A 22768-nucleotide genomic window follows, 5' to 3' on the forward strand; every position below is an offset into this window, starting at 1 on the left:
TTCCTATTCCTAGCAGCAGGGTCCTAGTCTTGTCGTTACTTTTGGATCATGACATCATTTGCCTATGATCAAACTCTTAACTTATAGTTAAGAATCGTGGCACCTTGGCCTGGCCCATCGCGATGCCAGGGTAGCACATAACTTACCGGCTTGCCCTGGTTCCATCCAGTCCCACGTCGGGACCCTGCCCTTGGAATGCTAGGAAGTGAGGGCAACTGAGGCTTAAGTTGAGAAGGCAGATGCCCAGGAGTGAATAATATTCAAAGCCAATCAATTCCTAAGTTACGGAGCATATTAATTAATTGTCTTCCTGTATCTATACAAAAGGACATTGCATTAAAGTAAACTGCTCAAAAGACATAAGGAGAGGAGAAAGACAAATATTAACTTACAGTACAGCTTCAGTGTCTAAGCAGGATGAGACCTTACAAATTGGTTGGGGAAGAGAGCATAGAAGAGGTCACAGACAGACAAAGTAATGGGAGTGACTCGGGAGCACTGTGATGGGTACAATCTGATAAACCCAAGCTCCGTGTACTCCAACACCTGGGTTTGATCCCCAGCCTCCCATATGGTCCATTAAGCCCCAAGAATGATTTCTGAGTGTAGAGCCAGGAGTAAGCTCTGAACACAGCCAGGATGGCTCAAAACCCCAAACAAACTTCTATTAAGGAACCAGGGATGTACCTCAGTGGTAGAGATTGTCTGCCATGTTAAGGCCCTGGGTTGAATTCTGGACACTGAAGAAGAAAAAATTACTATTGTTGCAGGTGACTTATATAAAGTGGAAGAAGGAGGTAGCATCCTCAAGGAGGGAATCTAGTACTTCCCTCTCTACCCACCCAGGAAGTGCCTCAGGAAGTTGAAGATTGATGGAGAGTCTGCTCTGAGCACCTGCACCTGAGTACAAACCTTGGGTCTCACCAGGTCCACCTGGCAGCTGTCAAACTGCACCAGAGTCACACATGTTCTATCTGGTGTGGTAAATGCTCCCTGCCACCTGATTTCTCAGATATCCATGGCTGGAGCAAGGAATTGCTCTTTGCAGGAAAGAACAATCAGTCCTGAATTCTATCCAGCTTTTCCAGGACTGTCACCTTCCCTCACAGTAAAGAATTTCAGATGTTTAGTGTAGTGATATTCATTTATTTAATGAAATATGGTTAGAGAAATTTGAGGGGGGGAGAGAGATGTGTGCTCCAAAAAGAATATGGGCTTCTTCAGAGAGGGAAGAAGTAAATCAGATTCAAGTAGACAAAAAACTCCCAACATGAAAAATACATAGCCCTAAAGTAGAAAGTCCATATCACAGAAATGTGGGCCCCTTTTCCTGAATGGAGAAATGAACCCTAAAGTATGCACATGTGTCAATCAGAGTTGAAGGCAATTGCATGCCGTGGCTGCTGCCAAGTTAGTTTTACATACAGTTTTCCCAGCTGCTCCCTCCGCCCCACTGCCCTCCACACCACCTTCAGTCCCACAAGTCTATTGCTAGGGTGATTGCATAGGAGGAGAACCTGAAGTTCTTGATTGTCTTTAGATAGTGCTTTGTTTGCTTTTTAAGCACTGAAGTTTATAGTACTATTAATGGTGGCATTTGTACATAAAACATTCCGGCACACTAGACTAGAGAGATAGTACAATAGGTAAGGAGCTTGTCTTTCATTAACCTGATCTGGGATCATTCCTAGGCATCCCATATGCTCCCCTGAACAATTCGAGGTGTAATTTCTGAGTGCAGAGCCAGGAATAACCCTGAGCATTGCCAAGTGTGACTCAAAAACTAAAAAAAAAACAAAAAAACAAAAAACTAAACATTTTTTTTAAATCCCAGCACTATACCCTTCACCAGAGAGTCAATTTTTCTCCACAATTTTCCCAATGCCCCACATCCATCCTATTTCCCCACCACCCAACATACATACACACCAACACTCCCCACCTACAAGCTGAAGTCCAGTTCTCAGTTTCTGTTGCCTCTGGGCATTTGTTATTTCCCTACTATGGTTTTTTTTATGGTCCGAATATGAGAGATCATTCTGTATGTGATCCTCTCCCTAACTATGCTCAGCTTGATACTCTCCACATACATTCATTCATGTAGGAGCAAATTGCATGATTTCATCTTTTCTTATGGCTGAGAGTAGTATCACATTGTGTATATGTAACACTGTTTCTTTTTTAAGTCATCTGTTCTTAGACACTTGGGTTGTTTCCAAATTTTAGCTACTGTGAAAAGTGCTGTAGTGAACATAGGAATGCAGATGTTGTTTCCGAATAAAATTTTGGGGTCTTTGGGGTAGATATGAAGAAGTGGAGTTGCTGGGTCCTAGAAGAGCTCACTTCCTAGTTTTTTGAGAAGTGTTCATCTTTTATTTTTTTTGGGGGGGGGTCACACCCGGCGATGCACAGAGGTTATTCCTGGCTCTGCACTCAGGAATTACTGCACTCAGGAATTACTCTGCACTCAGGGACTATATAGGATGCTGAGAATCGAACCTGGGTCGGCTGCATGCAAGGCAAACACCCCTACCCACTGTGCTATCACTCCAGCCCCCGTGGAGTGTCCATCTTTAGATGGTCTTAGCATGGCCTTTGTGCCCGTGATGAAGCTTGTCCTCCCAGGGAGTCATTCATGTTCTGGACCTGGGATTCTACATCTTAAAGGTCTTCTGCGTTGGCCTCCTAACCTGTGTCTTTATCCCAAAGGCCCTTATTCCTTTGGTCTGGTTTAGGTTCCTGACAGTATTTTCTCCAGTAGTACATTATCAGAGCCCCCTAGCTCTCTTTGCTTACAACACTATTAAGGCTATTTTCTTCAATCATCAAGATTTTCTCTTCAAGAGTTTATTTTCTAGATTTGACTTTTCAGGGGGCACTGGCCTGCCTCCAAATTTTTCTTCCATGCCTGCCTTACCAATGTATATCTCCTTCTTTTCATTCCTTGTAGCCTCCTCTCCTTGAATCATCATTTCCTCTTTACAAAATCCATCCTTTTTTTTGGGGGGGGGGTGTGCACACCCAGAAGTGCTTAGGGTTTATTCCTGGTTCTCCATTTTGGAATCACTCCTGGAGGGCTCAGGGGACCATGTGGGACATGGGGGTGGGGGGATCAAACCCAGGTCAGCTGTGTGCAGGTGAAGTGTTCTACTCACTGTGCTATCATCCATTCTTTAGGCTCTGGCTCCAAACAGCTCCTTCCTGAAGGCTAACACATGCAGTGATCACTTTCTCTGAGTTTAATTTGATGATACTGGGGTGAGGACTGTCTGTCTTGAGAGTTGACCAGTGCCTGTTGGCACAGCTACTGTCCCTTCAATTCATAGTGGAGGTCGAGTTGCTATTACCTACATCCTCCTGGATGACATAGCATAGTGTCATCTGACAAACACATTTTCACATCCTAACCTGTCATTTTCCTACTGGTTGCAAGTCCTTATCAGGTGACCCAACTTCACCAGGTCTCACTTTTATCACCTAAAAAACAGGGGTCTTAATGATCTCAGAGTTGTTGTGAAGATTAAATGACAAAGTATGCAAACGACTTAGCCCAGCGTCTGGCACCCAGTCTACACTCATAAAAGGTAGAGATTATTATAGTTCCTGGCACTCTGTAGTCTAAACATTACTTATGCAGCCTTGATCATTTGCATAGTTAACTAGTAATTTACATAGGCTGTGATATTTTACTGTAGGTATATCTGCTTTCAAAATAGCTCTCTTTTTCCAACTTTCCATTTTTATAAATGGCAACTCTATTCTACGGTTCCCAGGCTCAAACCTTGGCAATGTATTCAGCTTCTCCTGCTCCTTCATGAGCCAACACGTTGGCACTTTCCTATGGGCTGTCTAACTTTTCTGAGGACGTCTTAACTCTCCACAAGCTTGCAAGTGCCTGGAGAGTAGGACCTCTGACTTACACTCCCTTGGTATCTATTACACTGACATAGAGCAGGGACTCCATGCATGATTTCTGACAAGATGCTATCAACAAATTAATTTACATGGACTGGTGTGAAGGAGGTACAACAATCTGAAACAAGAATAGGACAGTCGGGTGATTTGTTTTATTCTCTCCCTTTGTTTAGATTCTTTTTGCCTCCAAGTACCTCCACATCTGGAGGTGCTTGGGGGCTATTTCTAGCTCTGTTTCCAGGCATTACTCCCAGAGGTGCTCAGGGAACCATGTAATGCTGAGGGTTTATTCTGGGCCTCCTAAATTCATTGTTCTGTTTTGTTTTGTTTTGTTTTGTTTTGTTTTGTTTTGGGGCTAGAGTGATAGCACAGTGGTAGGGCGTTTGCCTTGTGCTCAGCCAGCCTGGCCGGGTTCGATTCCTCCGCCCCCCTCGGAGAGCCTGGCAAGCTACCGAGAGTATTCAGTATGCCAAACACAGTAACAAGAAAGACTTCTTGTCTCACAATGGAGACGTTACTGGGCCCGCTCGAGCAAATCAATGAACAACGAGAGGACACACACACACACACACACACACACACACACTTTTGTTTTGGAGGTTATATTGGCAGTGCTTAGGTCTTGCTCCTGTCTCTGTAGTCCTGGTAGACTCAGGGGACCATATGGGGTGCTGGTGATTAAAATCGTAGACCAGATGCAAAGGCAAACCTCTATTCATTGTACTATCTCTCTGGCCCCCCACATTCATTCTTTAATGTCCAAATATGTGAGGTCTACCATCCTAACATCAACATTATTTCCTTTCTTTCATTTATATTACATGCAATTTATATTTAATTGCATAGAGGTTTTAAAATTAAAAATTGAGAAAACTTTTTCTTTCCTCTCTCTTTTTTTTTTGGTGTTGGGGGGCAGGGAGGGGTTGGGCCATACTGGGCAATGCTCGGGGGTTACTCCTGGCTATGTACTCAGGAATTAGTCCTGGTGGTGCTCAGAAATCCATACAAAATGCCGGGAATTGAATTCAGGTCAATCACATGCAAGGCAAGCACTCTACCCACTGTACTATCTCTCCAGATCATTTTTGTCCCCTGAGAATTTTTTCTATCAATCATAATAGAAAGTTATAAAGTGGTAGGGCTGGAGTGATAGCACAGCGGATAGGGCATTTGCCTTGCACGCAGCTAACCCAGGTTCGATTCCCAGCATCCCATATGGTCCCCCAAGTACCGCCAGGAGTAATTCTTGAGTGCAGAACCAGCAGTAACCTCTGTGCATCGCCGGGTGTGACCCAAAAAGCGAAAGAAAAAAAAAAGCTATAAAGTGGTGATGGAAATTTTTTCTTATTTTCCATTTCTCAAAGGTGACAAGTATGAACAATTTGTTGGATATTTTTGCAGATATATCCCATTGCATTGGGAATATCCCATACTCAGACTGAATATGAAAATAGTCTTTAAAATAATTCTTTCTCTTACATTTCACATGGCCCCCAAATAGCCATTTCTGAGGTGGAAGGAAGGAAGATTAAAACATATCCAAGTTGTGAGATCAGCGAATAAACTTTAATTCTGTTCCACGGCATTTTGATGACTATCAGAGAACACCTACCCACTGCACAGTTTCTGCACACTTCTGCCTCCCACTGACTTTATACACTGGGGTAGAGGCCTGTCAGTAATTATGATATTACCAGCACCTAATTGTACACAGTAGGCACTCAATAAATGTTTGCTAAGGAACTGCTTAATTCCTAGTAGACAAAGCGCTCTGCCATTGAGCATATCCCTAGGTCTCTCTTTTTTTTTTTTTGTATTTGGTTTGTATAGGGGCTACACCCAGCCATAATCAGGAAGCTAGTCTTTGGGGGCCATACCTGCCAGGGCTACTCTGGGTTTGGTGCTTAGAGGTTGCTCCTGTTAGTGGTCAGGGGGTCGTGCAATCCCGGGTATCAAACCCAGGGCTCTGGCATGCACAGTATGCTCTTTAGCCCTTTGATCTATTTCCTCAGTCCCTACTTTCTAATAAATTTTATGGTTCGATTAATTTTTAACTAATAATAAACAGATTTACTTTGCACCTCATCTTTAGATGATTAATCAAAGTCTCAGCAGGAAACTGAACTAAATTCAGATGTTTAAAAAAACTTGAAGAGGCTGGAGTGTGACTTAGTGATAAAACACATGCTTTGCATTATGAGGCAAGTGTGTTACCTGCTATACTATCTCTTCGGCCCCCACCAGTGATTTTCATACAAAATAGTGACAAGAGAGGGGAGAAGGATAAATAATAAAGATGAGATAGTCACAGAAGCAGGGCTGGAGCGATAGCACAGCAAGGTAGAGCATTTGCCTTGCACGTGGTCGACCCAGGTTAGATTCCCAGCATCCCATATGGGTCCCTGAACACCGCCAGGAGTAATTCCTGAGTGCAGAGCCAGGAGCAACCCCCGTGCATTGCTGGGTGTGACCCAAGAAGAAAAGAAAAAAAAAGAGAGATAGTCACAGTTGCTGCTCACTCTGATCAGTAGCTAGCCATGAAGCTAAGAGGATTCCCATGTCCCGTTCCCTTTCACAAGCACATTGGCTCTGAGAGTTACATGAGTGACATGTTTGGTGTCATGAGTTCAACCTTTGGTGACATGGGTTAAACCTTTGTTTATGCAGGATTTTTGCCCCTTAAGGGTTGTTTTTCTTTTTTATAGTTTTAATTTTAATCTTATCAGAACTTTTTTTATGACATCTTATTATCTCATTCCTACTTTGGACAAATTTGCAGGCTATCGAATGTAGCCTGCCCACAGGGCAGAGTCTGGCAAACTCCCCGTGGCATACCAAATATGCCAAATACCAGTAACAATGATGGGTCTCATTCTCCTAAAGAGCCTTGAATATAATCTCAGGGCTAGGATGAAAGAGACGTTACTGGGGCCTGCTCGAGGCAATCGACGAATAACAGGATGATGAAATGAAATGAAATGAATGAAATTTGGGGGGCTTCTCCCTAGCAGTGGGGACCACTCCTGGCAATAGCTTAGGCCTAGCAGTACTCAGGGCCACCAGGGTCACACCTTGTAGTGGTATGGGGTAGGCATGCGGTACATGGGAGAAAAACCTTGTCTTTGAGCTTAATATACATATATGTGTGTGATAGCACTGCGAGTAGGGCGTTTGCCTTGCACATGGCCGACCTGGGTTCGACTCCTCCACCCCTCTCAGAGAGCCCAGCAAGCTACTGAGAGTATCCCGCCTGCATGGCAGAGCCTGGTAAGCTTCCTGTGGTATATTCAATATGCCGGAAACAGTAACAAGTCTCACAATGGAGACAATTACTGGTTCCCACTTGAGCAAATCAATGAACAACTGGATGACAGTGCTACAGTTCTACAGTATATATGTATGTATATGTGTGTGTTTGTGTGTGTGTGTGTGTGTGCTCCAGATCTTTGAAGTAGTTCCCTAGCCCACTTTGCTATAAATTCCATCACCCCCATCAATGATTTACAACACTGTTAAGGATAGTTTCATGCAGACATCATTCCAATACCACTCCTCTCACCAGAATGTCCGCTTCCCTTCACCAGGGTCCCAAACCCCCTCCCATCCAAACCCTTCCTGATCTTATTAACTCAATTCTGTGAACCAGCTCTCCAGTTCTGCTGCCTTTGGCCATTTATTGTTCCCTTACTATGTATCTTTATAGCTCACATATGATAGAAATCACTCTATATCTCTTGATTTTTAGTGTGTGTGTGTGTGTGTATGTGTGTGTTTTACTCCTGGCTCTGCACACATAAATTACTCCTGGTGGTGCTCAGGGGGATCAATCACATGAGGTACCAGGAATCAAACCTCAGTTGGCTGTGTATAAGGCAAATGTCCTACCCGCTCTAACCCTATGAATCTTTTTTCTTCATTTTGTTTTTTATGCTTTGTTTTGGGGCACACCCAGTGATGTTCAGGAGTCATTCCTCAGGAATTATTTGTATTCAAGAATTACTTCTTGGTGGACCATATGGGATGCCAGTGATCGAAGCCGAGCTGGCCATGTGCAAAGAATCACCATTTCAGCTGTACTAGCTCTCCAACCCTCTTTCTGACTCATTTCACTCAACATGACACCCTCTGGTTCCCTCTATGAGCTGGAGTTTTACATTGATAATTATTGGGTCTATAGGAGCTGGAGAGATAGTATAGTAAATAGGGCATTTGCCTTGTACAAGGCCAACCCAGGTTCAATCCCCAGCACTCCATACAGTCTCCGAGCTCTGCCGGGATTAATCCCAGAGCTGAGCCAGGAGTAAGCCTGAATACTGCAGGGTGTGATCCAAAAATAAATAAATAAATAATAAAACAGGAGCTGGGAGTACAGCAGGGAGGGCGCTTGCCTTGCATGCAGCTGACCCATGTTTGATATGGCATTCCATGTGGTCTCCCGAGCACCACCAGGAGTGATTCCTGAGTGCAGAGCCAAAGTAATCCCTGAGCACCATCAGGTGTGACTCCAAAAAGTTTAAAGAAAAACAGTAAAAGTAAAATCATCAAAGGCAATTATTAGGTTTGTTAGTGGTAAGGAGTACCCTGCTAAATCCTCTAAGAATAGATCTTGTCTCTATTGGCAGCACAAATATTTCTATTTGATTATCAGGATCAGTCAGCTTCACCAATATTAGAAATTTCTTTTCTTCCATGGGCTCAATAGCAAAAAAACCAAAATGACCATTTCCTAATTAATTGGCACCTTGGAGAATAGGATCTCCAAATTCACTGAACTCAAAGTTGCAGAGACAAAACACACACACACACACAAACGCACACATAAACACACACATAAGATGTCTGTGAGTGAAATATTAAGTATAAATGTGAGAGGTAACCTTCCCAATTCTACCCTCAATCCTAATATTCAAGATACCAGGAATGATCCCTGAGCATTCTAGGTGTGGCAAATAAAAATTAAAAAAAAAACTTGTTTAGTTGAGACTAACTTGCATTTTTACCTCCATAACAAATAAAATCAATGAAACAAAAAGCATTTGTGTTTATAATGATCTTTGGGGGTTATCAGGCAGGCAAACCCATTCAAAACACTTGTCTTTAGCCATCCCACATTGAACCTAATTATTTCTCATATTTCAGTTCTCATTGCCTCACCCCACCTAGTGGAGAACATGCTCTACTATAATTATATTTTCCATTTTCATTGAGATCTTAGATTTCCTTATAAGAATGACTGCCAATATGTGTGTATGCGTGTGTATTATGCTCTGTTACACATCTGCAAAGTGTAAAGAGGGTTCTAGAACAAAAGATAATAGTCCCTAATGCTTCCCCTTTCATATTTTGATTGATAACTTAGATTAAACTGAGATGCAGTTTGGGATGAAAGTAAAAGATTACTTGTTAAAAATTGTAAAAGAAACACTCCTTTATAATATTTCATGTATTTCAGTAGTTTTTTGAAAAATCTTGGGGCCATACCCACAGTTCTCAGGGGGCTACTCTTAGTATACTACTTGAGAGTCACTCGTCTCTATTCTGAGGACCGGGTGATGGCATGGATCAAAGCTGGAGCTCTCTAGGGCTGATGAGATAGTACAATGGGTAAGGCATTGCATGCAAATGCTGTGCACATGGCTGACCTGGGTTCAATCTATGACACTGCATATGGTCCCCCTGAGATCCAGAGCCAAGAGTAAGCTCCACCAACAAACAAACAAACAAATGGACTTTTGCACGTATGGTGCCTCCAGCAGGTCAACCTGTACCTGCAGGGCGAGTGCATCAGCAGCCTGATGGTTCCTTCAGGCTTTCTGATATCCCTATATTGCTTCTGTGTCTTTGGCCGGACTCCAACAACTTGGGGTCAAGTTTACCATAAAATTCACAATCAAGATCATGATCAGCCTGTTGTTTGTCGATTGCCTCCAGCAGGCACCAGTAACGTCTCCTTCATCCTTGCCCTAAGATTTGAAAAAGTGCCATATTCAAGGCTCTTTCAGGGTTAGGAGAATGAAACTCATCAATGTTACTGGTATTTGGCATATTGGGTATGCCACGGGGAGTTTGCCAGACTCTGCCATGTGGGCAGTTTACATTCGGTAGCCTGCCAGGTTGTCCAAAGTAAGAATAAGATAATAAGATGTCGCGTGGCTGCAAACGCAGCCACGCGCTTCGGGAGCTGGGTTTTATAGTCTCTGGGTCTTGGCCGTTGATGGGATTACACGGCGCCAGGGGGCCAGTTGGTGGGTGTGACCCCTGCCTACTGGAAGATGGAGGATCTGGGTGGAGGATGCTCAGCCCCGATCTGAGCAGGCTTGGAGATCTCAGCCCCGGGACCCACATGCCTTTGTTCCTCTGCCAGTACCTTCATGCATGTGGAGAGTGGTCTCAGCATGGTTGTGGCTATAAAAACCAGTTCACGGAAGAGAACAGTGCAGAGTCTCCTGCCCCCGCGCCTGGCTATCCTCATCGGGGGCCCCTTGCAGGGGGGCGGGTTGAGTTTCCCTCCCTGCCCCGAGCAGAGTTCCGGCAGCCAAAGACCTCCAGAACCATGAAATTAAACAGCCAAAATTTAGGTATGTGGGAGTCACACCCACAAACCACCTCCGGCTCAGCTATACAAGCTCATTTGTTGGCCTTCTTTCAGAGACTCATAAATCTTGAAGGAAATCAAAAGACGAGTTAGGGATGCAGTTAGGGCCAGAGGTGGGTTGTGGGAGAGCGGGCGCGCCCTACAAGGCTTATGCCAATAGTTTATTTCTCTGGAAAAGGTAGAAAGTGCCATGATCCAGAGACACACAGAAAAATCTCTAAACTGAGCAGTTCACTGCAGAGATGCCTCTGGTCTTTAAGCCAAGCCAACTTCACCAGAGTGCCTCAGATGGGGGCAGGCATCATTCCTCCACCTGCCCCCTAAAAATCCTGGCAGCTGCCAACTTTCAGAACCCAATGAGAAGTGCAGGTACACAGGTTCAGTGATGGCAAACTCCATGCCTCAAGGGATAGGGGATGGCCTGATCCTTCTCATCCCGCTCTACCCATCCCCATGGGACCCTGGAGGTCATGCCCACAAACTGCCTCCGGCTGCTACTTAAACTCCTTTAATGGCCATGATCCAGACAGACAAAAAAACCCCTCAGAACCAAGCAGTTTGAGCAGCTTGCTTCAGAGATTTCCCCACACTCTAATTATCTAAAATTTTAGAATTCCAGGAGCATGCGGCTGCTACTGCAGCCATGTGACATCTTATGCTATTCATAATAAGCAATACAAAAGAGAGCATGGGGAATATTGTCTGCCATAGAGGCAGGGGGAGGGGTGGGGTGGAGGGGGATACGGGGACCTTGGTGGTGGAAGATGTGCACTGGTAAAGAGTTGGGTGATCAAACACTATATGACTGAAACTCAAACAGGAAAGCCTTATAACTGTATCTCACGGTGATTAAAAATAATAATAATAATAATAAATAATTTTTTAAATGGACTTTCAAATCAGGGAGATAGTACAGGAGATAAGGTATTTGCTTTGCATGCAGCTGACCCCTCTTCTATCCCAGACATACTGTATGATTCCTCAAGTACGGCCAGGAGTGATTCCTGAGCACAGAACTAGGTGTAAGTCCTGAGAATCATCAAGTATGATGCATAAAACAAGAGCCAAAAAAAACAAACAAGCATGAGGCTCCCACATGCAAAGCATGTGCTTCAATTGTTTGAGCCATAACTCAGCCTCAAAAACAATTTTGGAGGGTCATATTGTGTTTTTGGTCTTTTTTGTGCTACACCTGGAGTTGCTCAAGGCTTACTCCTGACTCTGTCCTCAGGGCTCACTCCTGGTGGGTTTGGAGAACCACCATATGGGATGCTGGGGACTGAACCTGGGTTGGCCACGTGCAAGGCAAATGCCTAACCCACTGTACTGTATCTTCAGTCCCCTGGAGGGTCTTATTTGACAGTTTGCTCCCTGTGCTGCTCAGGGTATCATTCAGAGCCTGGAATTGAGCCCAGGCTCCTGCATACAAAGCATGTGCACTAGCCCTTTGAATTATCTTCCTGTCTAAGAATCTATTTCTTAGATCAATTCTCTACAATTTTTTGTAACCTAAGGGCTTGTGCTTTTAAACCACTCGAACTTTACTTCCAAAGCTTGAATCACCACTATGAGTTAGGCAAATTATTTAACTTCTCTACACCTCAGTTTCATGGGCTGTGGGTGGCCCAAAAATTAAAAAAAGAAAGACAATATATACTATTTTTATCCCCACTTTATACACTATCAAACAGTGAACAGATATGTCAGATCATGTAGTAGCAGCCAGGTGGTAAGACCGGGTGAGAGTCTTTGTCTTTTTGTTTGGGGCTGCCCCTGGTGATGCTCAGGGGTTACTCCTGGCTCTGCACTCAGCAATCACTCCTGGTGGTGCTTGAAGGATCATACGGGATGCTGGGGATTGGACCTGGGTCAGCCACATGCAAGGCAAACACCTTAGCCACTGTACCATGTCTCCAGCCCCCAAAGACCATATGTAATATGAGGGATCAAACCAGGGTCAGTTGCATGCAAGGTATATGCTTTAACTTCTGTACTATCTCTCCAACCCACAGCCCTGAATCTTTTAGTTTTGTTTTGTTTTGGCTTATTTTGTTTTTTGGGTCATACCTGGCATTGCACAGGGGTTACTCCTGGCTCATGCACTCAGGAATTACTCCTGGCAGTGCTCAGGGGACCATATGGGATGCTGGGAATCGAACCTGGGTCGGCTGTGTGCAAGGCAAACACCCAAACTGCTGTGCTATAGCTCCAGCCCCCAGCCCTGGATCTTTTAAGGAGGGTGAGTTTAGGGTTACATCCGGTGGTGCTCAGGAGCTACTCTTGGCAGTGCTTGGGGGACTATATACTATGCAGGGGGCTAAGTCAAAGTCTTCACCATGCAAGGAAAACTCCTTAACTCCTGTGCTAACTCTCCATTGGCCACGCCTTGGATTTTGATCTCCACCATGGCTCCATATGCAATGTGATACCAGGGGCATTTCCATTGGGATACTGGAGCCACAATAACGCATGATATCTCTAATGCACCACAATCAAAAGTTTGCTAAAAACCACAACTGTGCTGTGCAATCCCCAACAATCACTGCAACAAAAATGTGTGTATGTGAGTACCACTACAGTATGATCCCTGCTAGGCATGTGTATAAGCACCACAATCAATTGTGTGCAATCTAGTTACTGCAACAACTATAACCAAAAAGGAAGGGAATTTTTAAAATCTTATGTAATTATGGGGCCAAAGAGATAGAAGAGGTTAAAGAGCATGCCTTGCATGTGACAGACACAATTGATCCCCAATATCACACACTCCTCCAGCCACCAGACTGGTAGCCCTGAGCACTGCTACAGTAGCCTGGGGAGTGCCCAGCCCTGTAAGTCCTGAGAAGAATTATATCCTCAGTCTCTGGCATTGAACTGCTGGGTTGGTTGGTTGAGAATCAACTGGGGGAGTCTCGGGGCTCCTAAGCATCCTTGGGAGGCCAAACAAATCAATTTTTAAAATCTTTAATTTTATGTGACTGATTTGTAATAGGGCTGGAGCGATAGCACAGTGGGTAGGGAGTTTGCCTTGCATGTGGATGACTCCGATTCGATTCTTCCATCCCTCAGGGAGAGCCCAGCAAGCTACCAAGAGTTTCCCGCCTGTACGGAAAAGCCTGGCAAGCTCACCATGGCATATTTGATATGCCAAAAACAGTAACAACAAATCTCACAGTGGAGATGTTACGGGTGCCCACTTGAGCAAATTGATGAGCAACAGGATGACAGTGCTACAGTGCTATAGGTTTGTAGTAGTTATTACTTATTAGACACATAAGTATTGGTTCTAAGATGAATGAGATTTTAAAAGTTCTATTTATAATAAGGACTTGTTTGTCATTTTGGGCCATATGTGGCTATACTCGGGGGTTACTGTTCTGCTTTCAGGAATTACTCCTTGTGGTGCTCAAGATGCTGAGAATCAAACCTGGGTTGGTCACAGCAAGGCAAATGCCCTACCAGCTGTACTATCTCTCTGGCCCCACATAATAAGGACTTTTACCAATAGAAAAAAACACCACTTTGTTTCCTTAAATTATTCTTGTGGTGCAAGTGATCAAACCCAGGGCTTCTTACATGCAAAACAAGTGCTCTGCTGCTGAGCTACCTCCCTAGTTTGAAATGTTTTATTAGAAGGTAGATCATCTTTTCCTTCCCTGGCTCCTATCAAAAGAAAAAAAAACTGGGATAGGGGTGACTAAAATGGCCTGATGTCTAGAGAACTTCCTTCTCTGTGTGCCTGGCACAATCATGGCAGTCCTTGTCTCTGATGATCAGGCCACCAGCAAAACCTTTCAATTCATATATCATCCCTTTGGTCAAACTTTCTCATTGAAATAAATCACTTGGCAAATCACAACCAAGAGATTCCTGGGAATTCTATCTGGAGAAACAACCTACAAGGTTGAGGTGAGTCTAAGGGTGCAGTGTTTGCCTTAAATAAGCAATTTCTAACCATACCACAACTAAAAGGGTGTGATCCCTTGCAAACATTATAGCCAGAATGTGCGCAAATACCACAACCAAAGAGAGTGACCCAAAGGAAGAATGTATAAAAGCACTGAAACTAGAGTAGTACAAACCCTGGTGAGCACTGCAGTGAAGCATGCGACTTCTGAGCATCTCAACAATGGCAGCAGAGGGAAGGCAAGAGGGAAAACAAATAAGTAAATAAGATCTTGTATGAAAGAAAAAAACTTGATCAATAAAGAAAGCAAAGTGCCAGCTCAAAGGGTTAAAGCACATGCTTTACTTAGGGTGGGGAGAGGATTTGGAGTCATACTCAGTAGCTCACTCCTGACTGTACTGAGACCATAAATGGGGCCAGGGAGCAAACCTGCATGCAAAATGCCTTATCCCCTGTTTTTCCAGCCCTAGAGCACATGCTTTGCCTGGAGTCCCAGGTTGACTCCCCTGCATGCCATCTTTCCCCACATCTGAGCATGACCAGATGTGGCCTGCAATAGGAAAAATACTGAAGAAGGAAATACAATTGCTTAATGTGAATTTTATTATAGTAACTTAATATTATAATAGTTTTAGAACAGACTAATCTATTTAGGTCAACTTAAAGGTATAAAAATAATTTTATGAGTTGCAAATGTATTTTGTAGCCATTGTATCAATACCACTGTATGATCACTTAATTCAATATATTCTGTTTCATAGAACTACAGAACAAAATTTACCAATTTATGTAATTTTAGGGGATATAATTATATCTTTATCTTTTTTTGTGTGTTGTTTTTTTGGGGGGACATACTTAGTGGTGCTCCAAACTTACTCCTGGCAGACTGGAGTGATAGCACAGTGGGTAAGGCGTTTGCCTTGCATGCGGCCAACCCGGGTTCAATTCCCAGTATCCCATATGGTCCCCTGAGCTCCACCAGGGGTAATTCCTGAGTGCAGAGTCAGGAGTAACCCCTGTGCATCGCCGAGTGTGACCCAAAAAGCAAAAAAAAAAAAAAAAGACTTACTCCTGGCTCTGTGCTCAGGGATTGCTCCTGGCAAGGTTTAGGGAACCATCTGGGGTACGAGGGGCACTTTATCTTTCAATTGATAAAATTCTCACCTGGGAAACCCTTCTCACAAAGATATAACCTAAAACCAAAACAGAAGTCTCTGCCTTTCCAAAAGCTGAAAGTAAGGACCAGAATGATAGTACAGCGGGAAGAGTATCTGCCACGCGTGTGCCAACTCAAATTCAATCTCTAATACCCCATATGGTCCCCCAAGCCTGCCAGGAGTGATCCCTGAGAACCACCAGGGCTCCAAAACAGAACAAAATATCTGAAAGCAAAGTCAAAGTTTTATTTTAATTTTTAAAATTTTATTTTTATAAAATAGTTCATAATATTTGATTATATTGAATATTCAGGGCTGGAGCGATAGCACAGCGGATAGGGCATTTGCCTTGCATGCAGCTAACATGGCTGACCCGAGTTCGATTCCTCTGCCCCTCTCAGAGAGCCTGGCAAGCTACTGAGAGTATCTCACCCGCACGGCAAAGCCTGGAAAGCTACCTGTGACGTATTCAATATGCCAAACACAGTAACAAGAAGTCTCACGATGGAGACGTTACTGGGCCCGCTCGAGCAAATCGATGAACAACGGGAGGACCATGATATCATGATATTTAATATTCAGACACCAATCCTACCACCATAAAAGCCAAAGTTTTGAAGACTAAGAAAGTGGTGCTGAAAGGCATTGACTGCTTTTCTGACATCCCGGCTCCCCACAAAAACTGTACACCTCACCCACTTTCCAAAGGCCCAAAACACTCAGGCTAACAAGGCAGCACAAATATCCTTGGAATAGTACCTCTAAGAGAAACAAACTCGATACTGTGCCATCATCACGTAGCCTCTGACCACGGAGTTGGCCATGAGGAAGACAGACGACTACACACTTGTGTTCACGGTGACGGTCAAGGCCAAAAGACTGTAAAGAAGCTCTAGGGCACTTATCAAGTCAAGATCAACCCACTGATCAGACTGATAGAGAGAAGAAGTTGTATGTTTGGCTGTTTTCTGACTATGATGACTTGGACGTTGCCAACAAAATTGCAATCAGCTGGCTGGAGAGAGTGTAAATTAAGGTGCTTGTTTTGCATTCCACTCACCCAGGTTTTATCTCTGGCACCACATTTCCCTGAGCACTGCCAGGAGTGATCCCTGAGCACAGAACCAGGAATAAGGCCCAAGCACTGCCAAGAATGATTCAAAAACAGGGGCTGGAGCGATAGTACAGTGGGTAGGGCATTTGCCTTGCACGTGATGAACCTGGGTTCAATTCCCAGCATCCCATATGGTCCCCTGAGCACCACCGGGAGTAATTCCTGAGTGCAAAGCCAGGAGTAACCCCTGTGCATTGCCAGGTGTGACTCAAAAAGAAAAAGATTCAAAAACAAACATATGTGGCATCATCTACATAGTGCAGCCGATGAATTATAAATATATGGGATTTTTTGCCATAGGATAGTAAAAATTGGCAGCCAGATAGAGAGTACAACATGTGGGACACTTGCCTGACATATATCCAACCTGGCTTTGATTCTCAGGATCCTATGTGGTCCTCCAAGCACCACCAGGAGTAACAGTGCAGCACCAGGAGTAACCTCTAAGCATCACTAGGTGTGACCCCAAAACCAAAAATTAAAAATAAAAAATTGGGACCTGAGTCATAATACAGTGGGTAAGGTGTTTGCCTTGCATGTAGCTGTTCTAAGAATGATCCCTGGCATCATTCTTATGGTCTCCCAAGCCCCACCAGGAGTGATCCCTGAGCACAGAGCCAGGAGTAAGCCCTGAGCTTACTGCTGGATGTGGCCCCCACCCAAGGAAAAAAGATGTTCATATATATGGTAGTACTGTAGCACTGTCATCCATTGTTCATCCATTTGCTTGAGCAGGCACCAGTAATGTCTCCATTGTGAGACTTATTGTTATTGTTTTTGGCATTTCGAACTTGCCACGGGGAGATTGCCAGGCTCTGCCATGCAGGCAGGATACTCTCGGTAGCTTGCCGGGCTCTCCCAGAGGAATAGAGGAATTAAATCCAGGTTGGCCGTGTGCAAGGAAACTCCCTACCTTCTGTGCTATCGCTCCAGCCCATATATATGGTACAGTGCTTAAATTTTGGGGCTCAATCCAAGTTACCTAAATTTAGATCTCTGGTAACCTTGATGAGCAAATCACCTGAGCTTTTTCCTACTATTAAATAAGGATAAGAAGACCAACTTCATAGGCGTTTTCGTGAGAATGAAATAGACTGAATACGTGTAGTTAGTTGCTGGTTATTAATATCACTATGTGATTCCAAGCCCCATTAAGGAATGCTTTGTAGAGAGGACGAGGAACGGCAGAGGGTCATGGGTAAGGTGGAGCATGAGAGCACTCAAGATGAGGCAGTGGTAGAGATGGACGAAGGAGCTGGGCCTTTGGATACTTAGGTCTAACAATAGAATTCAGAAACGAATTGCAGATGGGAATAGAGTGGTGAGGGTTTGGAAAGAAGATCAGACTTCTATTTTGCAATGTCTGTGCCTAAGACAGAAGACTCTGGAAAACGATCTGGTGAGTTTCACAGTGAAGACAATGGAAAAATAAGTATTTCAGAACCGGAGTGATATTATAGCCAGTAGGGCATTTGCCTTGCACGCAGCCGTTCCAGGTTCAATCCCCAGCATCCCATATGGTCTCCCAAGTACCACCAGGAATAATTCCTGAGTGCAGAGCCAGGAGTAACCCCTGAGCATTGCTATGTGCGACTTAAAAAGAAAAAGGAAAGAAGAAAAATAGGTATTCAATGATTTTTAGACAATAGATATATATTTTTTGAATTCCTGCTTTGAATTCCTAGGCCAGCCTCTGCCTATACAAAGACAGGAGTGATTCCTGCCCACAAATCGAGGGCCAGGGGAAATACTAGGAAGGGGCAGGCAGAAAAAGATTATAATCCAGTATCGTGCAGGTCTCAGCAGCCTGTGGATTCAAACAAAACCACATGAACACTAACCACTCTGAGTTTTATGGGGGTTCTGCAAAGTCCCCTTAAAGTATTTCACGGACCCTGCCAAGAACTTTTCCCAAGCATTTATCACACAAAGCAGTGGGGGCATAATTCCAGTTCTGATCCTCACAGCCCATACTAAAGGTGTCTTTCGTGGGTGTGCTAATAGCATTCCAGGACTAGACAAAGGCAGGCAGGGAGCACACCCTAAAAGTGAATGAATGCCTCTGTAAGTTTCACTGGCCTGGAAGCTTTCCAGAAGCTGGAGCAGGCCTGGCAGGGGTAAGAGCAGCTGCCCCAGCCCCCAGCCTTGAGTTTCATTGTTATCTAAGCCCCCTGAAGCAGCACTGGGAAGGGATATGCTTGGAGTTCTAATGAGGAAATGCTGTTTTGAGGGCCCTCTGAGACATCTAAATGGAGATGCCAGCCATGCAATTATTTGAAACACAAGTTTGGGCTAGAGATCTAAATTCCAGAGCTAGAAACAAAGAGCAGGGAATCCAGCTCTGCTCGACTCCTGGAATTTATATACCACGGCAATCTCCAAAGACCCAGGAAAAGTGGGCACCCACCTTCCCTCCCTCATGTTGGCAGGTGGACACTCTTCTCTTGCAACCCTTTGTACACATACACATGGTTTACTTTTTTAAAATTTGTTTAGCTTGGTGCTGGAGCGATAGCACAGTGGTAGGCATTTGCCTTGCAAGCGGCTGGCCCGGCCGAGCCGGGTTTGACTCCTCCGCTCCTCTTGGAGAGCCTGGCAAGCTAGCGAGAGTATCTCGCCCGCATGGCAAAGCTTGGCAAGCTACCTGTGACGTAGTCGATATGCCAAACACAGTAACAAGTCTCACAATGGAGATGTTACTGGGCCGGCTGGAGCAAATCGATGAACAAGGGGAAGACAGTGCTGCAGTTGAGCTTGGGGGCAACACCCAGCAATGCTCAGGGCTTACTCCAGGCCCCACTACATTCAGGAATTATTCCTGGAAGTGCTGAGGGCACCATAAAGGGTACTGAGGATCAAATCTGGGTGGGTTGCATGCAAGCCAAGTGCCTTACCTGTTGTATACTATTTCTCCAGCACTATTCACTTACTTTTTTTATTTCCTTCACTTAACAATGAGCTCCTCGAGGAACTCTCTTACTCAATGTTGAAACGTCATTTCCAACATACTCACAAGGACGAAAACTATGGAAAGACAGTACCCATGATCCAGAATTGATGTGGAAAAAGAGGATGTTGCCTGACCTGCTACTCGAGTCTTTTTCTACTTGTAAGAATGTACCCATTGTTATTATCAGTACACAAAGATGTTGGGTAGCACAATGCTCCCTGGAGTATTGTTTTCAGGACTGATAAGCTGGAATAACTGATATTTCTGACAGAAGGAAAATGGTCAAGAAGTACACAGAGACATATTATGCAGTCATGTAAAAGATTAGATTGATATATACTGAGAGGGAAAAAATGTGGCTTTTGGACCACACTCAGCAGTGCTCAGGGGGCCATTCCTGGTAGTACTTAGGGGACTATATCCAATGACAGGAATTGAACCCTGCAGTTTGCCGCATGCATGGTGACTTACCTGTTGTACTGTATCTCTGCCCTCATTAATTATGCTTAATGTCAGTCTTTGGATTAGACTTTTCTTAGAAATAGCAGCATTTACTTAACTGCCCTTCCCTTTCTTTGCTATTGCTGTGTTGCCATGACCATGGATTGTACACATGCTTCGTTGTGGTGCTTGCATGCATTCTGGTTGTGGTACTTGCCAGGAATCACACACTAGTCATGCTCATGCACATGCTGGCATGAAGTTGCCCACTTGACCTCAGCGAAGGCACACATTTAACGGCAGTACGTATGCATCTTGGTTATGGTATTCACCAGGGGGCCCCACACCTTAGTTTCAGTGCTCAGCTTGCACGCCCTTGGATTCAGTGCCCTGGATCCAACATATATTGTTGAGGCATTGGGAATCCAAAGTAGCAGATCACCAGGACCACACCTGACATATATGGGTGGCACCAGAATTGAACTCTTGGCCACAGGCTTACAAGGCAGGCATGTAGAAAAGTAGATTATTCTTCCCACTGCGCTACTCCTGAGTCCCAGCATATATTTCATAATTTAAAAATCTTAGGAAAAGGACCACAGGGATAGCACAGGGGCAAGGTGCTTGCCTTGCATGTGGCTGAGCCTGGTTTGGCCAAGCAATGCCAGGAATGACTGCTGAGCACAGAGTCAGGAATAAGCCCTTAGCATAGTTAAGTGTGCCCTAAAAACAAAACAAAATCTTAGAAAAAATGTAAATGATTGGGCAGGAGAGACAGTACAGCAGGTAGGGTGCCTGCCTTGCATGTAGCAGACCCAGGCTTGATCCCTGGCACCCCATTTGGTTTTCTGAGCACCGCCGAGGGATCCCTGACCAGAGCCAGGAGTAAGCCCTGAGCACCACTAGTTGTGGGGAAGAAAAAAATGAACTCCAGATCTCCTGGCTTTCACAGATATTACTCCCAAACCCCTCCCCCACACACAGTGAAAACTGTCACATCACCTGGGGCAGCATCACAGCTCACAACCCCATCACCTTTTTACTTCTCCCCAGTAAGAAGAGTTTCAGCTTTCCCCACCCCACCCTCTGGTTTGGTAGCCCCCCTGGACTGTTTATTTGACTCTAGATACTCACTGACACCACAGCTGACAGAGCTCCTCCCCCAGACACTGCTTTATCAAAGTTTTATTAGCCTCAGCTCAAGATACCTCTCCCTGGGCATCTCATTACAGTGCAAGAACACATGCTTGAGTGGTTTGTATTGTCACCACCCTACCAGGAACTTCAAAGACAGCAGCAGAAGTGGGTTGCCAGGGAGCCATCTGTCCCTCCTGCCCCTTTCCCTTCTCCCTGCATTTATTTGCTCTGACTCTACAACTAGATTGCTCCTCTTAAACTCTTCCATCTCTGTTCATTCTGTCAGAAGTTCCTTTGCTTAGAACTCATTCTCCCCTGGACAAACTTCCCTGCTTGGAACTCTTATCACACTTAATATTCACTTATCTTTTGGCACTTGCCACATTACAGTTCTCATAATTATCTGAAAACAACCTTTTCTCTCTTTTCGATTAACGACCCATGAGACTTCAAAGTACTCACCAGACACTGGAAGCACATACATATAATGTACATGTGACAATTTATGGCAATACTGTGTATCTTTCTCATTTCTATGGGTAATTTCTCTCCTCTATCCCCAAGAAGGTAGGTGGGCCTTAATGAAGGCTAATTGAAAGCCTCTAAGTCTCAGATACAAAAAAGCAACCAGTTCCAGGAATCCAGAAGACATTATAAAATTGTTGAAAAGCATGGGCTTTGAGCAGAGGGAAGGGTACTTGTATATGACTGACCCTGGTTCAAAACTCAGCACCCCATATGGTCTCTTGAGCCCCTTGAGGAGTGATCCTGAGCACCAGAACCAGTAGTAAGCCCTGAACACTGCTGGGCGTCACCCCCCCCAAAAAAAAACCCCAAAATGAAATGGGTTTATTATAAAAACTGTCCAGAAGGTAACGAAATGGAAGACTGTGCTTAGAACATGAAAAGCAAAAAAATCTGTGAGCTAGGAAATGGTCTGACACTAGATTTTTGTTTTTGTCTACACCCAGCGGTGTTCAAGGCTTACTCCTGGCTCTGTGCTCAGAGATCACTACTGGCGGGGCTCAGAACATCATATGGGGTGCTGGGGACCTGACCCCGGTTGGTCACATAAGTGACCTCAATTTCTCCAGCCCGGAGATTTTGGAGACAGAGTACAGACGCAGGCTATCCTTTTGCACAACACACTCCAGGGCGGCCCACCTGTATACACCTGGGTCTTCAGAAGTTTAAAGGGTGGGTCTCTTAGAGGCGTCTGGAATGACGCATAATAGGGGGGCCCACAGAAGCAGGAGGGGCCCTGCCCTTCAGTGGAAAGAGCCTCCCCAGACCGAAGAAAGTAGAGGGTGGAGGTGGGATGCCAGCAGAAAGCAGTATTCTTCTGTCGGGCTAGACGGCTTTTAAGGTGTCTTTGAAAAAAAACTACATCTTCGATTAGCCATGGCTAACGTTGGAGAACCTGCCCTCCAGGAAAAGTTAGATGACTTGTGGGGTGCCCTGCTCTGGTCTGGGCCCTGTTCCTCACTGGCTTCCAGGTCTCCGATCTCCACCTTCCCTCTCAGTTCCAGTCCTCCGGTGGCCTTCAGTGTCC

This window comes from Sorex fumeus, unplaced genomic scaffold (genome assembly GCF_029834395.1).
Source record: "Sorex fumeus unplaced genomic scaffold, SorFum_2.1 ptg000047l, whole genome shotgun sequence".
In the NCBI taxonomy this organism is placed as follows: Eukaryota; Metazoa; Chordata; class Mammalia; order Eulipotyphla; family Soricidae; genus Sorex; species Sorex fumeus.